The sequence below is a fragment of the Pinus tabuliformis genome, chromosome 7, assembly GCF_031772625.1.
Source record: "Pinus tabuliformis cultivar Carrire ecotype Pingquan chromosome 7, CPIR1, whole genome shotgun sequence".
Lineage (NCBI taxonomy): Eukaryota > Viridiplantae > Streptophyta > Pinopsida > Pinales > Pinaceae > Pinus > Pinus tabuliformis.
The window spans coordinates 2,040,699,856-2,040,723,268 of record NC_142293.1 but is presented as its reverse complement, the minus strand read 5'-3'; positions in this window follow the sequence as shown (position 1 = coordinate 2,040,723,268).

The following is a 23,413-nucleotide window of genomic DNA, read 5'->3' as shown; positions in this document are numbered from 1 at the left end:
TCCTAACGAGTGATAAACTTGAAACAATGCAAAAGAAATACAACAAAGCACGAAATCGGAACAACAATGATCTATTTACTCACACAGTCAAGAAGTCATGAGCTATCAAGTACATTACATACAAGACATAGGAAAATGTCATTGATTGCATTAATAATGAAATAAGAGTAAGCTTACAACCAAAGTCTTGATATCACAAGCCTTCTCAAAAGGGTCCAACCAGGATGTTCCTCAAGAATTCACTCTTTGAAGATGGATCTCCCAACACACAAGTCTCTCTCACTCACAAGGTTTACACAAGATCAAGGGAACTTCACAACCTTCCACAAGCTAACAACAATCCCACACTTGTCATACTCACACCAACTATCTAGCAAACTCACAAACACTAACAGCACTGCTCCACTAGCCAACTATCAGCAACTATCCCCAAAAACTAGCAGTGCATAGCAATGGTGAGAGTTTAAATAGGAGAAGGAGTCTCCATGAAAGGTGGAAGAGTGAGCTTATCTCCAAGGAAGGTAGCACAAATGATGGAACAGCCATGCCAGAGAAAGGAGGGCGATACAAACTATGCCAACAACTAGGTCTAGAGTCATCTGGAAGGCTGACTGTTGGAACAAATTCGCCCAATCTGGATCATCGCAGGTACATAACTTATCTATAGCGCTGACATCGCTATTGAGTAATGCAACTAGTCAAGTCATTGCCAAAGATTACAAGAAACCTCGCGCTGACATATAAAATCGGACCATCATGGGAATCAGGTGTACTTCCGCGATGGCAACACTTCTGGACTGTTTAGGAGCACCCTTCAGCACATTTATTTAGCCAACAGACGTGATGAGGTAGATAACTTAGGAAAAGTGGGTCATTTTGCAACATCGGGGAGTATTTTTCTAATATGAGCATGTATGACTTGGACACATGACACAGTGGGAAGACTGGAGTGAACACAGTGACAAATTACTGTGTAACAGGACCATCTGTGGACCTCGTGGCATTGGGGGATTTACCTCTACCAGTTGTTGAGGTATAAAAGGTGTATTTCTAACTCCTGGTTATCTTAACATTAGTTATAAATCCGAGCAAGACTTTTATTTCAAGAGTGTACACAGTATGTGGTGGCTATTTACTCAAGAGTAATGTTTCTAAATTGCAGTACAGTTATTTCAAATATAAGAGTAAATGGATGCAGTTAGTTAACTCGAATTACAATTAAAAGAAAACTTAATTTGCTAAGGAAACCAATTTGGAAATTCATTCAAGTATCAGTCAAGAATACAGTAACAATAACTCATTTCTCTTTTAACTGATTGATTTTCCAAACACAATTTCTAATCTAGACAGCAAGAATCTCAATCTGAGAGCGTAGATAGCAGTAATCAATGCTCATTACAGTGGAGAACCTTAAGATAGCATGATGAACTAAATCACTGGATTAGAAATAACAGTAATAGAATGCTGAACTAAATGACTAAATCTGAAATACTAATAACAGAATCAATATTGCTACAAAATGTAAAACAGGGCAATTTCGTTAAGACTGAAAATATGAAACAGCAACACTATGCGATTATGGTAAGTGGAATTCAAACCAAACCATCACACGATAGAAATCATAAAAGCATGGTATAGGAATAGCAAGTGAATCCACCAAGGCCGGGCCCTTAGCCATTAGTGAAAACCGCCGAACTACTTCAGAATATAAGAAGGAACAACAACCACTTTATATATTAATCATTGCAAAATAATTACAGCCAATCGTATTGTGTTTCAACAATGAAAATCGATGATCAAAGTTACAAACACAATAGTAATTCTCGAATAATCTCCAATCCCTCATTTCTCTGCTTAAAATCGCTGCCTTTTATAATGGCAAAGAGGTAAGAAGGATAAATAGTAACAGCGATCCCTCAGGATCAAGAGATCCTGAGGGATTCGCGCAATCTTTTAACTTTAGTCGTATTTCCTCCTTTGCGTTGGTCCTGTGATTCGCCTTGCTTTTGTCCATAACTGCGCACTCCATCCTTGGCTTGCTGCCTGTATGCTATTTCCTAGTTGGGGAATAGCAATTGTTCCATTTTGTCTTTTTCCTTTTCTTGGTTAGGGAACAGCAGTTGTCCCATTTCGTCTTTTTCTTGCATGAAGAAGGACAACAATCAGCTAAATTGTGATAATAGATAATTTCCTTGTTTTTACCATAATCCTTTGATATATTATCATCTTAGGATATAAAGGGAATATAACTAAAGAAAAGGATGATGAAATAAGTAAGATATGCATACCTTTTCCATAACTCAACATACTCCCCTGCTTACCCTTTTTCATGTCCTCATGAAAACCATGTAGTTTGTGTGCAAAGCAGTCAAGGAATAGGCTGGAGAAGGAATGTCATGAAGTGGTCTAAAACCATGATTTTTAGCCAAAATTTCAAAGATGTGCCCTGTCTACCCTTCAGGTAATTCATATATAGCTTTATACCCTTCGGCAGGATACCAGACAATAGGGCTTTAGAACCGACAACCTAGCCAATATGGGCCTTCCCTCAAGATGAGGTTGCTATAAGTAACAAAGTGATCTACAGCCAATTTAAAGTTTTTATAGTTAAATGGTTCTATGTCCTGTACATTACAATTGGAAACTATCCATCTGAATTTAGCTGTAGCCAAGGAGTTTCCTTTGACAGAGAGAAAATACTCTACCCCCTGCTGGACAGTTTCTTTGTGAATGGGTCCCAAGATCTAGATTACTCCTTCCTTTTGCATCAAACGTTTGTGTTTGGCCAGCATTTGTAGTGGGTTTTTCGATTCTCCTCTGACCCAAAGGTCCAACCCATTTTCCTGCCTCTAGAAAGTATTATGGGCTTTGAACCATTTCAATTGGTTAACAGCAAATGAAACGAAAGCTTGAAATTGTACATCCCCCACAAAAGGGCTAGGATTCTTCTCCATTTCCTCTTCCAATAAAAAATTATGCAAGTAAAACTCTCAGAGTAATCATTGAAATTTCACTCCATGGTATTTACAGCAGTTTATGAAATCTTCAACAGTTTTCAATTCTATGGGTTTCGCTACCCTGACAGCGTTAAATTTTAACTATAAATGCCTTTCCAACAAAAATAAAGCATAGTTATTGGTAGCGTACCTGCATGCTAAAACATCCGTGTATAGTGAACAAAGAGTATCCATTTGACGCATGACTGTCTCCAGTATGCCCTTTAGTTTCTTGGTTCTTTCTTTTGCCCTTCGATACTATCAAAGACCTCACTTTCCGACGCATTGATATCCCACAATTGCCTTTGTAATTCCTGGAATCCCTGTTGGGGAACAATTTCTTCCTCTAGCCTTTCTATGGTCAGCCGAGCTTGTGCCAAATTTTCTTGAATATTTGTTATAAAAGGATCGCTACACATCAAAACATCTTTGGCTTGGATATCTACCTGGGTGTTTTTATTATGAGACCAGGTACCTATAGCCTGCATACTCTTATTATGGGACATAATGCTTAAAGTCTATGTTCTTTTATTATTGATAGTCAATGTTTCTATATGGGTGGTCACACTATTGGAGGGTATCACTTCCATTCGAATAGCTTGGTTGTGAAGGTGTGCACTCTCTGTTTGGACAGCCACTTCTGCAATAGTTGCATGTTGTTCCTTATCAATTTGAATGATCATGGGCTCAGTTTGAGTCCTAGTAACCCTTATGTCATGAAATTCAGTTTGAATGGTTGCATTCACTGTTTCCGGTGTTCTGCCTAAAAATTTCCCCCTTTTTAATGTCCTTATCTTTTGCCTGAATCTTTTCACTAAGTCATGCAGCTTCTATTGTTCCTTTCTCGGCCTCTTAATTTCACTTTTCTTCTTTTTGGGAGGAACATCTATTTCACTAACCGTTTCTGCTCTTAGCACTCTCGGTTGCTCACCTGGGCTTTGCTCTCCAAGGGCTGTGTCTTTCCTCTGACTGGTTTTTGTTTCTCCTATTTGGCCCACATCTTCTATGTTCAAATTGACCTGACTAGGTTCTTTTGGATGTGTACTCCTAGTTTGGTCTACCTCTTCCTGAGTGACTTCTACCCCTGTTTCTACTTCACCAATTATTTCTTTTGATATATGCATATTGTGGGCAGAGTTTTCTTTTGATTGAGCTGCTTCAACATTGAGGTTGAGCGGGCTTTCACGCTGTATATATTCACTCATATTGGTCAAAATATGGGCCAATTCAACATCATGTAGTAAATATTTTTGTGGACTTGTGCTAGGAGTTAAGGGAAGTTATGTTTCATCCCTCTCTTCTTAACTAGTATGCTATGTTTCCTCCTCAAGTTCTGACTCTTGGTTATCTCTTCCTTCTAGCTGTAAGGGTTGTTCATTTTCAGGGCTAGATAATTCTAAGGGTTGGCTGCTACTACCCTGGATGTTCTCAGCTATTCCCAAGCTTCTCTCGGCATATTGTCTGCGTTTTTGTGGTCTATTTTTTGTGTTGGTAGTCCTTTTCCTTTTTGGGGCAGGTAAGGATAACCCTCCCTCTGTAGTAAACACTAATTCTTCCCAACTAGTTTGTTGCTGGGCAAGGTTGTAGCTTACTATCAGCCTAATTAAACAATGATGACTTACAATAGTCTCTATATGCCGGGATTTCTTTATGCTTTGAGCAGCGTCATGCAACAAGAAATTCAAATATGCAGGCAAGTTTACAGAACATTTATGTTTTAGAACTGCTAATAATTTAAGGTGGCGTGGCCTTACCACATCTTTTCTTCTGTCACATGTAATATAGCTCTGAACAACTCTAGCAAACTCTATCCATGGTTCTCCCGGAGATGAAGGTTGAACTCCTTTGCCTTTGACAATCAGGTCTTTTCCCTCATCCCGAAAGGTGGCAATGTCTTCTTGTAGCCTCAATTTTTTATGCATCCATATGGGTCTGACTGCTAGTAATCTGGACACCTCAGCTATTACTGCATTTGTTACTGTCATTCACCTTCCTCTTATTATAGAATGATCATCCTGTAAATTCTGTAAAAATTTGATAGCCATGGTTTCATTAGGTTGCTACAGTCGTGTAAAATATCTGACCCATCCGGCACATTAGCTACGGGGTTTTTCAGGGTTTGGGTGAAATTATAGTTTTTATTTAAACTAAGGGTAGGGTTAATTTATATATGGGAGTTAAATAATACGGGGAAATGGGTTTTTCTCAGGATTTAATAAATAAATTAGTAATTAATAAAATTGGTGGAAAGGGGACACCATACACAAAGTAAATGATTTTTTTCAAGTTCTAATGCTTTTCCAATATTAACATAAATACTTAGGATCAAGTATTTTTGTGGGTTTTTTGGGAAAAGGGGTTTTATATGGGGGTGATTTCTTTTCTTAGGTAAATAGTGTTTAAACCTTAGGAAAAAGGGGTTTATTAGGGAAATGAGGGGGATGAATGAACTGAAGGGGGGGACAAATTTTGTGAAGGGATTTTTAGTACTTATTGCCTATTAGTCATTGAGCTGAGGGTCAGGTCCCTCCAAAAGTCAGAGAAATGCTCTGAGCCTCTTTGACTTAAAGGTTTTGTTATTTTGAACTTTATTTGTGGGAAATTAGTAAAGAAAAGGGGTGAAGTGAATGGGGGAAATTAATTAATTGACTTTGTAAACTTTATGCATGATCAATTGCTCACTCACATTTAGAACTTTCTATGATGAGAATGATAAATACGTTTTTTGTCTAACCAATCATCATAATTTCTACAACCTTTCTTCTACTTACCCATCTATTCATCCTACCATTTTTACTTCTCTTTATTAGGGTGCATTTGAGCTAGCAAACGCTTATGAATATTTTTATTTTTTCTTTACAATAGAAATCTAATTAAATATAGCCCTATTACATCCAAGGGCTCAGAGTAAACATTTGAGATCCTTTTATTCAATCTACCTATCTAATTATCTGCCAAGTTTACACTGTTTGGTCAGATTTTCATTCTCTATCTACAGACATAAAATTGAGAACATGAAATAGCCAAGTTTAAACATTTTGACTATCATGGATTGTGGCAAAGATTACAAGTTGCACACAATCATTTATTATGCATAAAAACAAAATAGGAGTGGCATTTTGACATGCTCACTTTCATGGTCTTTTTATTTCCTTGGGGTTCATATTTTTTCATCTTTTTTGACCTTTCTGTTGTTTTTGTCCTTTGATTTTTTTTTAGGACATACCCTCTTTACATTTTTTAATATTTAATATGGAAAACATTTGCAGAAATCAAAGTTATGTACAATATTACAAGTTTCAATCTCATTCATTCAAAATTATGACTCCTATTGGTATATGAACCTAATAGTGGCTCCACTTGGGGATGGCATTTCCTGGTGAAATTTCAAGAACTTTGTAGATCAGTAGCCTTCTGAATTGCTATGATATTACCCTGCAACTTTTTCCTTTATGCTTATGCATTATTACTATTTATGACAATAAAATCTTTAAAGCTTAGGGCCTTCTCTTCACGCTTCAACTTCAAAAATTCACCATCCAATCAACTCTAGACATTTGAAAAGTAAGGTATGTACAAGTGCTGACTGAAATTAGTAACTAGGTTCAATATAGTGTTTAAGCATACAACCATTTACTGGTCCACCTTCTACTTTTGTGCCATCCATCTCTCTTAGGAAGAAAGCATTATTACCCCTGAAAGCATAAATAACATATGGGCCTTTCCATGGGAAATCAAACTTCCCATGTTTACCTTTATCTTCCCTCCTTGAGTCCCATTTCAAAACTTTGTCCCCAAGGTAGAAATTTTCATCCTTGGTTTTTCTGTCAAAAATCTTCTTGATCCTCTCTTGCACAACCTGAGATCTGATTTACACTTCTTCCCTGGTTTTCTATAAATGAATTATCTGGTGGATTCTTGTTTGGATGTCATTTGGTTCAACCTGCATTTCTTGGAGCAGCTTCATCACTGGTGTTCCCAGGGAGGATGGAAAATCAACTTCCATTCCATACACTAATTGGTAAGGAGAGGTACCAATTGATTTCTTTGTGGTTAACCTATCTTCCCACAAGGAATTTACTAGCCTTTTATTCCATGTCTTCTTCTTATCCTCTAACAACGTTTTGATGATATTTACCAGACTTTTGTTTGAGGACTCTACTAGTCCATTTCCTTGAGGGTAATAAGTTGTAGAATGGCCTAGTGTTATATGATACTTATTATAGAAATCAATCATTCTTTTGGATTTGAAATTTGTTGCATTATCGGTGATGATTTTGGTTGGGCATCCAAATCTTGATAAGATGTTGGCCTCAAGGAAGGTTATGATAACTGTGTCAGTGGCTTGCCTCAAAGGTATGGCCTCTATTGATTTAGTAAAATAATATGTGGCAATAAGGATCCATTTGTGCTGGGCAAAGGAAGGTGGATGGATTTCACCAATGAAGTCTAAACCCCATTGTTGCAAAGGTGCTTCAGTAGAGATTGGTTTTAAGGGTAGAGGTAAAATATCTTTCCTTCCTTCAGATATTTGACATTTATGACATGAGGTAACATATTTTTTTACATCAGAAAACAAAGTAAGCCAATAGAAAATGGCTCTAAGTATTTTGTCAGCTATGGTTTTCCAATAAAGATGTCCTCCACGGTCACCTGCATGAAACTCTTGTAACACTATGTCAGCTTCATCTTTCAATAAATAGTTAAGAAGGATACCTTCATGATTCCTCCAAAACAAAGCATTGTCTATGATGCAAAACTTTAAAGATTTCATTTTTAAAAACCTACTTTTGTTCCCAGATAATTCAGGGGGAGATTATATATTTCGTAAAACATATAAGATGTCAGCATACCATGGCGATTCAGTAAAGGCCTGGCTCATTGGTGGAGTCACCATCTCCTCTTCATTATCCATTTCTACAATAAAATTATGTCTAGAGCCTAACAGTTCGATTCAGACATGATCTTGGCTAAACCTTGGCCTTTGATTAACTTTGTTGGTTTGATTTTCAAGTCATATTCCAAAATGGTACTATCCACTTCCCTCTCTTTCCATCTGGACCTTCTTGAGTTAGGATGTCCTTGACTACTAAGTTAGGGACATAGGCTACTATGTGGGAATATAAAATGTAAACCCTGAAATCTTTAATAGTTTTGACTAGGGAAAAAGCTTTTTTTTCCATTATGTTGTATTTTAAAGGGGCATCGCTAAGGGCTTTGCTAAAAAAGGAAATAGGTTCTTCATAACCCTGATCATTCTTCTGCAGTAGGATTGCAGCAATTGTATTTTCTGAAGCAAAGGAAAATAGAATAAAACCTCTATCAAACATTGGACTAATCAGAACTGGTGTTTTAGTTAAGGCTAACTTGATGTCTTCAAAGGATTGCTTATCTTCAACAATCCATTTTGTGGTCGAATCTTTTTTCAACATGTTATTCAATGATCTAATTAATTCTGCTATATTAGAATAAAGCTCCTAAGAAGGTTAATTTTCCATAAAAATTCTTATAATTCCCTAATGTTCCTAGGATGTTGTATATGTAAGAGGGCTTCAATTCTGGCAGGATCTATTCAGATACCATCTTTTGAAGTGAAGTGACCTAATAACTTTCCCTCTTATAACCCAAATAAAGATTTCTTGGGGTTTAAAGAAATTCCATACTTCCTGCATTTAATGAAAACCTGCCTTAGGTGATCTAAGTGTTGATTATCATATTTTGACAATACAGTGATGTCATCTAAGTATATTACTAGGAATTCATGAATCTCCTTGGAAAAATCTTTGTCCATAGATCTTTGGAAAGTGGCTCTTGCATTCTTTAATGCAAAAGGCATCTTCACACACATGAAAGTGCCCCAAGGAGTGGTGAAGGCAGTTTTGGCTTGATCATCTAGGTGAACTAAGATTTGATTGTAACCAGAAAACCCATCCAATAATGAGATCATGGCTAACCCAACTACCCTTTGTAAGATGTGATCCATTTTAGGGAGGGGGTAATTGTCTTTAAGTGAGACTTTATTAAGATTTCTGAGATCAACACAAAGCCTAATCTCTCCAGTTTTCTTTCTTGTAGGAACCAAATTTGAAACCCAATCAGAAAATCTGATTGGTGCTATTATCTTGGCCTCATACATTCTTCGGATTTCCTTTTCAATAGAAGGTAGTAAAATGGGATTGATCCTTCTAAGCTTTTGTCTAAAAGGTTTCTGGTCTTCTTTTATAGGGATTGTGTGTTGTATTATGCTGGTGTCATAGGACTTGAGGTCCTCATAACTCCAAGCAAAAACATCTTGGAATTATTTTAGTAACTCAATGTATTTTCCTCTTTCAGTTGGAGGTAATGACTTTGAAAGTTTGATAAATTTTGGATCTTCCTTAGTGCCTATATTACACTCCTCTATATCAGATTTTAAGGGTTCCATTTTTGGCTTTCTAGGAACATCATTTGAGTCAAACAAGTCTTCTAAAGGGGTTAATCCTTTGGGCAAAAAGTTGTCTTTGAGATTAATGACTTCAGTGTCTTCATCAATTATCTCATCAATCTCAATTTCCTTTAGGTTTTCTACATCTGACTTTCTAAATTTAGTGGGGTGGAACCTATCTATCTTTTCTCTTTCTATCTCATTAAATTCTATTTCATTTTCACAATCTGAGTCTATTTTAATGTCAGTATCTATATTGCTATTTACAAATTCCTTTTCTAAGGTTAAGAAATTAGTTATCTATATGTCATGAGAAAATACTTGCCAATTTTTCAAGTTATTTGGGATAGCAGGTCTGTAACTGACCTCAGCATTATATTGATGGTTAGGTGTTGATACCCCGAAAATCGTTGTATCAACATTGGGGGATAACCACCCGGTCCAGACCTTAATACAGATCCTGTTCCATTTGGAATGGTGGCTCCGACTGGGTATAATGTGACCAGTTTCCCAATAATGAATAAAAGGGGTGGATGAACGATTGATTATCTAATCTAATGATAGGTGAATAACTTAATCTATCAGCAAAAATAAAAGAACTACTAATAATCTCGGGAACTATTATTCTTTGAAATGTAGCGCTTGATAATCTTTGTTTGTTGACAGGCATATAGATGACTCTATATAATAAACATAGACATTTATTCACTCAATGATTACTTTGTTTAAATAGTTAAACAAAGTGATTAACACAATATTGCTACACTTATCATTTATATTATCGATACATATATGATCAAAAGAAAAGCATACTGTAAACATCCAATAGTGGAAGGAATAAAGAATGTTGTTAAAAACACATGCATATATCCGATAATAGCAAAAGCGATCAAATGACAATTCATATAAAAAGAATGAACTCAGACACAGATAATAGTACCATATGAGCTGCTAATCACTCCCAATATCAATCGCTATTTGAAATTATTCTTCCGACTCAGAAATACTTTCAAACAAAGACAGTAGTGCACATCCGCATAAAAGCTTCTTTGTCAAAATTAGCATGATTGGCTCAGTTTTATAAAAGAATATGCCTGAAGTACAGTAGTGCAACTTTAGGTTTTCAGTCATATACAAAACTTACGACCCTTTCTAAATACATGAAAGGGTCTATAAATACTTAATTAAGCTAACTACCTATGAAACTAAAATCCTACTTAATTGGTATCACTTGATTCTGAATATCTCCTTCACGGCAATCTGGCAATCGGTGGAATGAATCATAACTTAGGTTATTTGCCTTTAAACCTGAGCTGGCATATTGCAAGCATTGGTTCCACTTCAGGTGGTCTGTTGAGACGAGAATTGAGTTGGGCAGCATAGGTGGCATCCTATATATTAGGATTGATATACCCGATTGCATCTGTGAGGCATTTGATGGTGGCTCTCTGGTTGTATGGTTTGACTAAGAAGAACCAGTAGGTGTCCCATGTCAAACTGTTAATTCCTGTGATTAATCTCCCATTTTTCTCTAGTTCCGGATAGCATGACTGCTCCAATGTTTTAGCCGCTGTCAATTTACCTAGAGTACATTGAGAAATCATGTTAGACAAGTAGAGAGTATCATTAACCAATTCAACCAAATTACTTGTGGTTAATTTGCATCTTGAAATTGTTCTCTCTGCTTTCATTAACTGGGACTGCCATTCCGTAAATAATATCTCCTTATGTGATTCTAGGATTTTTGGCAAATTAGCCGCCTGTCCCTCATCGGTGTCTTGCCACTCAAGAAAATTAGTTAGTGTTTCATCGGCTTGATCCAAGTCTGTTCTAGCTTTTTCTGATTTTTCACCCATTGATGTCGTCAAGTCATATAAAGGTTCCGCCTGGGTGATTTGTTGACATAAAAGCTTTATTTGTGTTATCAATGCCTTGTTTATCTGTAATGCCTCTGCTTTGAATTCAGTTAGCTGTGGAAGATTCTTTGTTTTCTCTAGCTGGGTTGATAGTTGAGTCATTTGCTCATCTTTTGACTTCAGCATTTGTTCATTCGCTGCTTTTAGTTGCACCAATGCCTCAGACACCTCTTTCTGCTTTTGAACTGCACTGTAATCAATCCTCTGTTTCTCTTCCTGCAATTGTTTAGTCAATTGATTATTTATTTGTTGTTGTGTAAACAATTGTCGTTCTGCTTGCTTTGCCTTCTGCTGTGCCTCCGATAGTTGTGCTTGTAGTGAAAAGATCTCCTGGTCTTTTCCTTTTAATAAATTACTCACCTCTGATGCCTTGTCTATTGTAGCTGTCGAATAGGCTCCAGCATATTGGGATAGTTTTGTAAGGTCATCAGAGGGATCAAATTCCTCTTTCCAAACCATGTTGCCCATCACTGTTTGTTCAGGGAATAGGGAAGGTTGATCAGTCCTTCTCCTTTTCCGCTGTTGTTTAGCCACAGCCTTGTGTCTTGGGCTGTAAAAGACATCTAAGGGAGGAATTTCTCCTACTTGAAAAATAATCTGATCGGAGGGATCCTTAGTTATTATCTCTACTTCTTTAGAACTGGGTAGGCCGCTGGTTCCGCTTGGAACCTGTTTTGAAGTTGTCTCCTGTGTGTCAGCCGCTTTTGATGTTTCGGCTTCCTTCGAGCACTCAAGATTGCTGATGATTGAGTCGAATTGCTGCCATTCCTGGAGCAATTTTGGGTCAATCTGGGCATCTACATTCACCTTTGTGCTGCTCTGTTCCTGCTCTTTTGTCTGGGCTTCCTCTTGTTTTTTCATATGCACTTCCTCCTATTCTTTTGATGTAACAGGAGGTTCCTTAGTGAGTCGATGCTCAGGCTCGCTTGATTCTGTCATTGGGGTTGTTGCTAACAGATCTAGAGGCAGAGTTTGCAACCTCTGTTCTCTAAGTCTGTTGAATTCAACTAACCTGTCGACTTTATATTCCATTCTGGCCAGTGATTTAACTTGGGACATTGACTTGGCTTAGGAGAACAGTTCATCGAACATATCTTCTTTATGATCAAACTTTGTCAATTTTGCCTGTTCAAGTGCATTATAGGCAACTTTGTTTGGATCAAATCGCCTATTAGGAAGAGTTGCTAGACTTAATGCCTTCATTTTTTTAGCTTCCTTCTCTGAATGTTTAAAGTCATGCAGAGCGTAGACACCGCATCTCAGAGGAAAAGAGGTCCAAACCTGCTTCTTTTTGTTCTTTAGAGTTTGTGTAACTCCTTCGGATGTAATCTGATAGGCTATCTCCCTAGCCAACAGTTTATCAGGTATGTACAAAGGGAGGACATGAGGTTTGGCTTGGCTGCCGAAAATTCTTACATAGGTAAATTTTTCCACTCCGAACCATCTTCCTATGGATGTCAAATCAACCCCTGCTTGGTAGGAAATCTTAGGAGCAGGTTTATCAAAAATAGATTAGTGAATGGGTAACATAAAACCATTGCAAACTTGATATAAATTGTGCTTATAGTAAGTTTTCCACAACTTCTGATGGTATATATGAATGGGCATGGGGTCTTGTAGAGTCCACCTCCATCCAAGCACAGGAAATTCAAAATTAAAACACAGGGTGTCCAAGATATAAGCACTGTAGTAGAATGGGGGAATAAACCTTTCAGTGATGCGGGCTTTGCTTTTAAAATCAAGAACTGCAGTTGCTAGCTTATCCGATAGTACAGTTGCCCAATCCATTGTTTCACTATTACATGCTTCCTCCATCAAAGGAACCATTTCTATAGTGAAATTTGCGGAATCATGTAACCCCCACAATCTACACATCATTATCCCAGCATAACAATAAGGAGAACACAAAGAATCAACAGAGTACTTACCCGAAGACTCATGCTTGTGTTTTGCTGGATTTTTCCTCCAATCCTGAATGGGTTCAGATTCAATTTCGTTCTCTTCTCTGAATTTCTCCAGGAATTCCTTATTGTACTTCTTCTCCGGTACAGGCAAATGATACATTTGCCTCAAATCATTAGGTTGAAATGAACTGAAGATTCTCCCATCCTTGGTGCAAAAGGTTCTATCTGTAATTGGGATTTCTTCAATTTCCCACCTCACTACATCCGTATATGGGAGAATTTGTTCCCGGGCTGCTATCCGATGAAGGAAAGAGTCGGCTAAATCCTTTATAGTAGCATCAGATTTTCGAGTCGTATCTACTGTGGCTTGTACTGCTGTCACCTCGGGTTCTTCGGCCTCAATCAATTTATAGGTACTTTTCCAAATAGTTTTGCCGAGTCCTAGACATGTAATGTCGGATATTAATCCTTTTCTTTTAGTTCCTTGATCAGCGATGAGTTGTCCTGTGGCTGGCAAAGCGGAGGCTATTACAGTCTTCTTAGACTTCTTCCCCATTCTGCTTGAATCTACTGCTTCGGAAGAGCTCTACAGAGGAGTGAAAATGAACGTAATACAGAGAATTGGTAGTGCAAACCAAATATGAGCGAGATATATTAATCAATGCATGATGAAGGATTAACTTAAAATGGCCGCGGATACAATCTGTGAAAAGATTTTTTAGACTTACTATTTCATTAAATGGCCGTTAAAACCTGTCAATCCTTTAAATGCCCATCATATCGTTTATTGGCCGAATGATTCGTTTAAGCGTGTCTTGGATGTTTTGGTGGTTGAGCGCAAGTGAATCGCTATTGGGAAGATAAGGCCTTTAATACGAATTAACCGTAATGTCCCTGCTTTATCAATTTTTTTTGAAATTCACGCTTTTAGCTTTATCGCAATCGGCCGTTGGGTAAAACTTAATTCGTTATATTGGTTCTTTTTGGAATCCCTGATTGTCGATAGCGATATCGCCAATTTGCATCAGGAGTATTAACTGAGAACTTTGAAAATCCTGCATGGTACATCTCTGATCGCTGATAGCGATATCACATCACATCAGAGTGAAAGGGACTTTTGTTATGGTAACTCGTTATTGTCGATATCTGATAGCATTTTGTGTGTTGTCGCGTCGGAGAAAACCAATGGGTCTTTAAGTTATGCCTCCATTGTCATTGTGAGATGCGATCCTGCGATCACTTTATCGCAATGATAAAAGATTAATCATTTATATATTATAAGACGAATTAATTGGTTTATCAAAAAGGTTTTGTAATGTTTTCATTTTTGTTTTCGGATCTTTTTGAATAATACTAAGTTGATACCAATTACAATAAAAAGGGGCCCATTTCATATTATAGTATTAAGAATAAAAATGATATGAAATGGGGGGTTGTTGTAGAGCACAACAATTGGCGATTCGCTGGGAGAAACAGTTATCTCTGAGAAGTACAGAAATACTTAAACTTTTCCAAAATAGGAATCTCATCAAAGGGGAAGATTCTAATATAACTAGGTATATATGCATTCCAAATAAAATGAAACTATCTTTGTTAATTTCCTCTGTTGATTAAAATTAGATACATTCTAAGTTTTAAATTGGCCTCTATTGGTTGATAATGATAAAACATAAAACCTTTCCAAATCAGCTTTTAGAATTGACTTCTTTATCATAGGTAGAGCCTCTGCTGCCAGCAAACGTTCATAGTTTTGACAGGGATACCTTTTAACCATGTTATTGTCCATTATCCCATCCATTTCAGAGTATGATTAACAGAATGAATTCAAAACATGCTTTCATATTTTGCATTTCTTTTTCACTTTTCTGTTATTTTGTAAGATAAAAAGCCATTGTCCTGGTTTGGTGACCAGTTGAGTGACAATGCCATTCACTGGTAGTAATTTAATTGAACAAGTTGGCTCATGATGAGACCCCTTGTCTTATAATCCTAAGCCATTACCCTGTTTTAGTATGCAGCATTGGTAATGTCGGTTAAACTATTTCCCTATGATCATGGTAAGCAGGCTTGTAATAAGACCTCTTATCTTTTATATGAAATATTTTAGAATTACACTCTGAGTAATCATAAGCTTTGGTGAGTGGGATGGACAATTTTCTCTTAAGAGTAAATGGATGACAGGGTAAGAGTTAAAGATGTTGAAGTTGGATTAGTTCCTATTTTGATATTGATAACCTTTTTGTGACAAATTTGAAAACATAAAATGATTTACAATACTTCTAAACTTTGAGAAGGGTTCACAAAAATTGAAGTGTGGTTTCAGAATTCAATTATTCCTAGTTTCCTAGAAATTATCCCTTTGTTTAAGACTTCTATTATTTTAAGAGCAAATATCAACACTACTTCTTTCGAACAACTTTTAAATACAACAAAGGTCAATGGAAGATACCTTACAACTTTATTTTCTAATGGTCCTACAAACTACAAAATTCCACTAAACTAAAAGGAGAAGGGATTACCTCCTCAATTGAAGAATTGTTTTAAGATAAGGCCATTAACAGGGAGAGAATCTCTCAAACCTAATAAATCTTGTAATATGAAGGTCGAATGGCCTATCTTCTCACAGATCTAAAATGGCCCAAGCCACATCTTCTGGAACTTGGTGTGTTTTCCCTTATCTTCATGGGCTTCGTCCCATTTCAGAACTAAATCACCGACTTGAAATTGTTTTGAACCAGATGAGGCTGGATCAAAGGATGACTTGATAATTTGCTGATGTTTTGCATGAATAACCTTGGCTTTTTCTCTTTCCTCTTCTAATTTTAGCATTTGGTCATGTCTAAGTTGAATAGAAGAAGAAGGGCTTTCCTCAATAAACTGAACTAGGGCTAGAGAAGGACAAGATTTGTTGGTATCACTGCTTCTTTTCCATACACGAGATTGAACGGAGAAGAACCTATGGAAGACTTCTGCGTTATCCTATCAGCCCATAGTGCAAATATTAAGGATTTGTGCCATTTTTTATGATTCTATTCGATAGTTCGCTTAGTAATTTTAATTAGATTTTTATTTGTGGATTCTGCTAAACCATTACCCTGGGGATAGTAATTAGTAGAATATTTCAATTTAAATCCTCTTTTAATAGCGAAATCAAACATAGCATTGCCTGAGAAGTAAGATGCATTATCAAAAACAAGAGCATTTCGGACACCAAACCTGGTAATAATGAATTGATCTATGAATTCTATAATTGCCTCAGAATTTGTTGTCTTTAAAGGAATTGCTTCAACCCACTTAGTAAAATAATCAATAGTGGTAAGGATATACTTATGCTGTTTGGAAGAATGTAGAGTAATTTCTCCAATGATGTCCAATCCCCATTGCTCAAATGGTTGTTCAATGTTGACTGGTTGCAAAGGGAAAGCTGGCTTTCTTTGTCTTCTACTAGAAGTTTGACAATTTCGGCATTTCCTTACATATTCATGAGCATCTCTAAACAGAGTGGGCCAATAATATCCAGCATGAATGATTTTGTGGGCTGTTGTGTCAATTCCAAAATGTCCTCCCGCTGGTCCATCATGTAATTCCTGCAAAACCTTTTGTGCTTCAGGTTTTTCTAGGCATCTTAATAAGATTTAATCAAAATTTTTCCTAAAAAGCACATCATCAATAATTGTGAAATTTTTTGCTTTTAATCTAATGGCCCTTTTGTTTTTGTAAGACAGGTTAGGAGGTGCATATCCATTTTTCAAATAAAAGATCAAGTCAACATATTGTGATTCAGAATCAGTAATACTTATCTGGTTGATTGCTTCGGTTTGATCTGTATCACCTGATTCTTGAATGTTGGATGCTCCTGCCAATAACCTGCAAAAACCTTGGCCTCTAACAATCTTTGCTGGTTTAATTTCCAAGTCATATTCTTGAAGTGCTATCACCCAATTTTCCCTTTTTTCACCTAATTCCCTTTGGATTAATAGTTGCCTTATTGCAGGGAAAGGAACTATAACTTTTGTATGGGCTTTTAAAAGGAAGGGTCTGTAATGTTTGACAGCTTTATATACAACAAAGGCTTGTTTTTCTACTTCGGAGTAATTCAATTCAGCACCCTGGAGATTTGAACTATAGAATGAAATGGGTGCTTCCAAGTTGTGATTGTTAATCTGTGTGAGTACTGCAGCATAGGACAAATCGGATGTCATAGTATACAATGTGAAATGATTAGAAAAAATAGGAGTATTTAAAGCGGGGGCATTGATTATTGATTGTTTGATTAAATCAAACGCTTCCTTTTCTACTGATCCCCATCTAAAGACTGAATTTTTCTTAATCATAGTTTGAAGTGGCAAAATGATTTGAGAAAAGTCTGGAACGAATCTTTTGACAAAATTGATTTGGCCTAGAAATGACTGCATGGATTTTTTATTATGAGGGAAAGGGATTTCAGAGATTTCTTTAATCCTATCCGGATCAATATAAATGCCATCTTTAGAAAAAATAAAGCCTAAGAGCTTTCCTTGGTCAAGAGCAAAGAAGGATTTTTTGGGATTAAGTGAAATACCGTACCTTTTGCAGCATTGAAATATTTGATTTAAATCATGCAAATGATTGGATTTCTTTTTCGAAAATACAGTAATATCGTCTAAGTAGACAACTACAGTTTTGCTAATCAATCCTTTGAAAGCTATATCCATCGCTCTTTGGAACGTGGCTCCTGCATTAATAAGTCCGAAAGGCATTTTCTGATAAGCATAAGTTCCCCATTTTGTTCTGAATGTGGTTTTGAGTCGGTCCTCTGGATGGACCAAAACTTGGTTATATCGTGAAAAATCGTCTAAAAAGGACATCAACTCAGAGCCTGCCACTGATTGGAGTATCTGCTCTGTTATCACTCAGGTTGTCCCTTTTGACTCCTAAACGGATATGGCTGAGGTAACCACAAACCAACTTTGGACTGCAGGCCCTAGCCACCCTGCAATCATAGAGGGCTCTCTCTTTATGATTTAGCTTTGTTGAAGGGGGTGATTTTAGGCTAGTTATGATGCACAGGGTTTTGATTGAGTTTTGGTGGGAAAACTGACACTTTCAGGTAGAGAGGCTGAGTATAGTCTGAATGCTTCAAACCATTGGGCGTGGAGTCGAGGAGGGGGAAACTGCTGTTGTTTTTCCTTAATAATAGTGAGGGGAAAATGGAGCAAGATAACTGAGGCAGAAGCAACTTTCAGGTTTCAAGGGATGACAAGAATGCTAAAGAAAGAGAGCCAGTTAATAATCTCTCCAACAGATTAGCAAAGGAAACAACAAGGCGCTACCTAGGAGCAGTTAAGAATCCCTAGATAATTGGCCAGCACAGGTGAACTGGGGTAAACATGAGCCAGAAGGAATTCAATGTTCATAACCAATTCATTTAGAAGAAAACATCAAGAAATAGCAGGAATTGAGCATAGAGAGTATTTAACTAATTCTAGGCTATTCTTTTTTCCTGCTATTTAGATAATGGCAAACACATAAACAAAGATAAGAGGCACTTATTGCTTCAAGTTGCAGTGCAGGAATTCCATCTTCAACTCTTCAACACATTCATCAACAACAGACAGTTCGCTCTCCAAGCTTTAAGTAATCTTTGATTACAGAAAAATTATGGTAGACACAGCGAGTCTCTAATGAAAATTATCAATTGACCAACCCTTAGAACTATACAGAGGGTGGTATATATAGGGCAAAACTCTCTGCAGAGTTCCCTTTATTACATCTTGACCTAATTAGGTCATAAAAATGACTACTTGACCTAATCCTATCTAGAAATAAATGCAAAGAATGTCTCGGGCCGTGCTCAGGGCCGAAGTGTCAAAACTAAATGAATGATGTTGTCCTCGGTGGCTTGCTGCACTGCTTTCTACAATAAATGGGTATGGGTTTAGGCTTCCTTGTTGTCTTGGTGCCTTAAATGTCTTGACGGTGATTTGAAAGCAAGGATGGGCTGATGCTTATCGATTTGATTTTCTGGGGGCTTCATCAATGTTCAGGTGCCTCGAGCCCCTAAAAAATCATGATTGATTCTTTCTGGCGTCCTTTCTTCCATTGATACTCTATGACAAAATCTGGGCTGCTGATCTGCTGTGCTGCGTGTCTAATCACCAGTAAATGGCTGTTGTTCGACCTCTGTATCATCTGGAATTGTCTTCTGATCATTTTGGTATGCTCTGTGAAGAAAACGGATCATTTCTGGGCCTTTTCGGGCTTCCTAGGGCTGCATGGGGCGAAGATTCCTTAAAGATTCCTTGAAGATTCTCCATTCTGGCCCAAAAAATCCTGCGACTGCCTCAGAATTCGATTCCGGGGCTCCGAAGTGTGACTTTCGCACCTTTGTGCCAAAAAAGGGTTGATGACGTCAGCATGACATCATCATTGTACGGCGGGTGACGTCAGAATGGCGACGTGGCGGGATGACATCAGCATGATGTCATCTCGTACGGTCGGTGACATGGCAGGTATGGTGGTGGGACACGTGGCAGTGATGTGGCCGGAGGCCACACAGGCGGGTGACTGTACAAGGGGGGTGACGTGGGCTGTTGACTGTGCAGGGGTGACGTGGGCTGGTGACGTCACCGGGCGGTAAGCGGTAGGTGGCGCACCGCTTATGGGGGATGGCGGTTTCAGAGGGAGGGGCTCTGCCACAGCCTGGTGCTTGACGTTGTTGTTGGGAAAAGTATCCAATTCGGAATGCCCCTATCCCACTCTAAGAGGTGATAGTGTCTTAGCAACAAACAAGGAAACTTATTCGAGTATTCTTCTTTATGGAATGTAAATGAGGAAGCAGGATCTAACTAACCTGTGTCTTTCGCAAGTTTGTTGATCCAATCGATCCTCTCTTCAGTAGCTCCCAGCTCCCAGCTCTCTCACTGGCGCAGCTTCACAGAATTCGTGCAAGATCACAAGAGAGAGAAACTACAAGAAGATACAGATATACATTCATAAAAAGCTCAAGATCAGATTAAGCTAAACATGTAAGCATAACAAAACATCATTGATATACAGCATGTAGGAGAAACTCAAATAGTTTATTGATAGAGTAATAAAGTCCAAGAGGAGATATAACCAAGTGAGGTCCGATCCAGCATCTACCTCCTAGCAATGGAATCCCTTCCTCTCCTCCAACAAAGCATAAATCACCCAATGTACTAATCTCAATCTCAAACCAACAGTAATTCTCTGCAAATACAAAATTCCAGCCTCCTGGTGGGCTCCAGTATTGTAGCAATAATGCTACAACTCCTGGAGCTTCCTATCTCTAATTTTATCAACCCGGTAGTTCGTACAAACTTGGAAGCGATGGTGTTGTATGCACAAGTACTAGCTCTTTTCGCAGCTATCACTTGGTCAGCTGGCACAAGTCCGCTAGGGCTCAAGCCAACTTCTATAGGCTCACAGAAGAAGCTTTATGAATGATGGATGAAAGCTAACTCAAAGGAGACTAATCTATTTGCAGAAAGAAACTGAAAGCCAATAAAGCATGAAAACCCTAGTAAACCCTAATTTGACTAGCTAGACCTTTACAATGCAAAAAATGTGAATGAAACTTCTACCAATGATGCCATTACTTGCAGTGAACTGAAATACATGCATCTAAGCTAGTTGTATCTAAAAAGACATGTTTTTTGTATTTTTTCATTAAGTGGTTGGATTTATCATGATGATGCTTTTGATTAGGGTTTGGTTGTGCAGGAGCGGTTGGAATGGAAGGAAAGCATGGGCAAGGTCAGGATGGCTAGGGGAGGTCCCAGAGGGTCTCTAGAATCAGCCCACAGAAGTCTAACACGTTCGGATGCTCAGCAACCGAGTTTGCAGGCTTCTACAGGAAGTCTGCAGGCGATCCTACAGGAAACTCAGGGATTTCTACAGGAAGTCTGTGCAATTCTACAGGATGTTTGACCGAGGAAGTTTTGGGAGATGGTGAAGTGTTGGAGTGGTGTGGGAGGATAGGTGAGATGGAGATGGAGCTGGTGATGGCTCAGGAGCAGAGAAATCAGATGGAGGAAGAGTGCATGCAGTGGGTTGATGGCTGGAAGGATGGGATCAACGAAAGTTTAAGTAGATGGAGCTAAGTGAATAATGGATGAGTTGGAGGGTAAATGAGCTAGACAGAGGCTGAGTAGGTGGATTGAGGAGAGATCAAGAAGAAGAAGAAGGAAGTGGAATGATATGGAGCAGCGTAAATGAAACAAATGACTTATGCACCAAAAATGAGAATTCATTAACCTATGATCATTGTGCCATGAAACCTATGAACAGCAATGGAAAACCAAGAAATGAAACTCGTGCATGGAAGTGAAATGTAGAAGTATGGTTCAATATCAAGAGTGCATGGATGGATCTTCAACGAAAATGTCTATGTTGCAGCTTGCATGGAAGTGAGAAGAACTGCGTTTCTTTTTGGTGGTTGGTTATGGACTGCACCCCAATCCCTAACAGAGATGGCAGTGAGCTTGAACAACCTTTTTCTGGAGCTCCAATGAATTATATCTATCCTCTTCTAACCTAAGCAACTGGAAACAAATTCACCATAAACTAATCCTATCTAAGCTCATGAAAAAGACTAAATTAACAGACTATAAATTCGAATTGCATGTTAAAGTAAAAACTCAAAGTACTGGAACGAAATGCAAACAACATTACAACACCGAGGAGATCTATTGCTCTTAGGTTGGGCCCTAACCTGAGAGCTATAGCTCCCTTAGAAACTCAGAATGAGATCAAAATCTTCCTGCCTTTATTCATAAACGAAAGTCTGATGTCATGCCAAAACTGGCTTACAAAAGGAACAAACACCGAGCTGTAGCTCGTACTTCCAAATTACAAGAGCAATACAAAAGTTCAAAAAGCTTCTATCCAAGGCTACGGCCTCAGTATTTATGAAAAATGATCATCCAACAGGTGTCCTTGATTTTTGGAGCTCGGCTGTCCAACTGAAGGTTAAACTGCTGATCCTGTAGGACAGTTATAACTGTTGTTCCTGTAGAACAGTTGGCTGCCTCTCAGCTCGGTGGGGAGATGGATTGGAGCTCGGAGCTATGGTGGGAATCACGAGGAAGGTCCCCAAGACTGTGGACATCCTCTCCTAAAAACCAGCAGTGCCACCTCATTGTCTCCTTGTCTCCTTTTTCGTGATCTTTTCTCCCTTTTAATGCCAAAAACCTGAAGTCATCATGTATTAGTCACGTAGATAGAATGCCTACCCTTCTTCCTACAAACAACACGAATAAACCAAGAAATGAATGCATAAGCAATAAAAAATGAATGGTTTGAGCAGAGCAAGTAGGCCAAATGAGCCCAAATTGTACCGAAAATTGGGGCTCATCATCACCCCCCAGCTAAACTATTTGCTCATCCTTGAGCAACTTTGCCCTGGCTCCTCGTCTTTGGCCGAGAACTAGAGCCCGGAGCATGCTTTTCCTTTCCTGTTTTTGGTGGCCTTGCCTTTTCTACCGAGGGTGGCGCTTCTTCCTTTCTCGTTTTTGGCGGCCCTGCCTTTGCTTCCCCTGGTGGTGACGAAGGTGATGCTTCTTCCCCCTTTCCTATTTCCTTGAGCCGGGCTTCGGAAGGCGATTAGCCTATTTTTCGTGTCCAGGAAGTTATTTTTGGGCTCCCCTTCTCGGGGGTGGCTAATGTTTTAGAGGGGTTTCTTGCACTGGGTGAAGTAGGGACATCCCCTAAAATGGTTTGGCTGCCGGGTGGAGGCTGTGGCTTGCCCATGGTTATCCTCTTTCTTCTCCTGGCCTCAGATGGTAGAGGGGTCTCCCTCTCTCTCTTCTCCTTCGGCTTTGGAGGTGTACTGAGGGCGGCCAGCGTCGCCGCTGCCTCCTTTTCTAGAATACCAGCCTTCTCTTTCTTTCGTTTTGCTCTCTCAGAGCTCCTTGTAGAGGGCCCCTCCTTTTCAGATTTCGGGCTTCGTGTAGAAGACTCTGCTTTGCCCATTTCCGGGCCTCCTGTAGAAGATTCTTTCTTTCCCGCTTTTAGGCTTCCTGTAGAAGACCCGGCTTTAGCCACTCCCGGGCTTCCTATAGAAGGCCCTCTCTCTGTCTTCAGGCTTCCTGTACGAGGTTGTTTCTCAATGACCTTCGGGCTTCCTGTAGAAGCCTCTTTTTCCAATTTCGGGCTTCCTGTAGAAGCCGG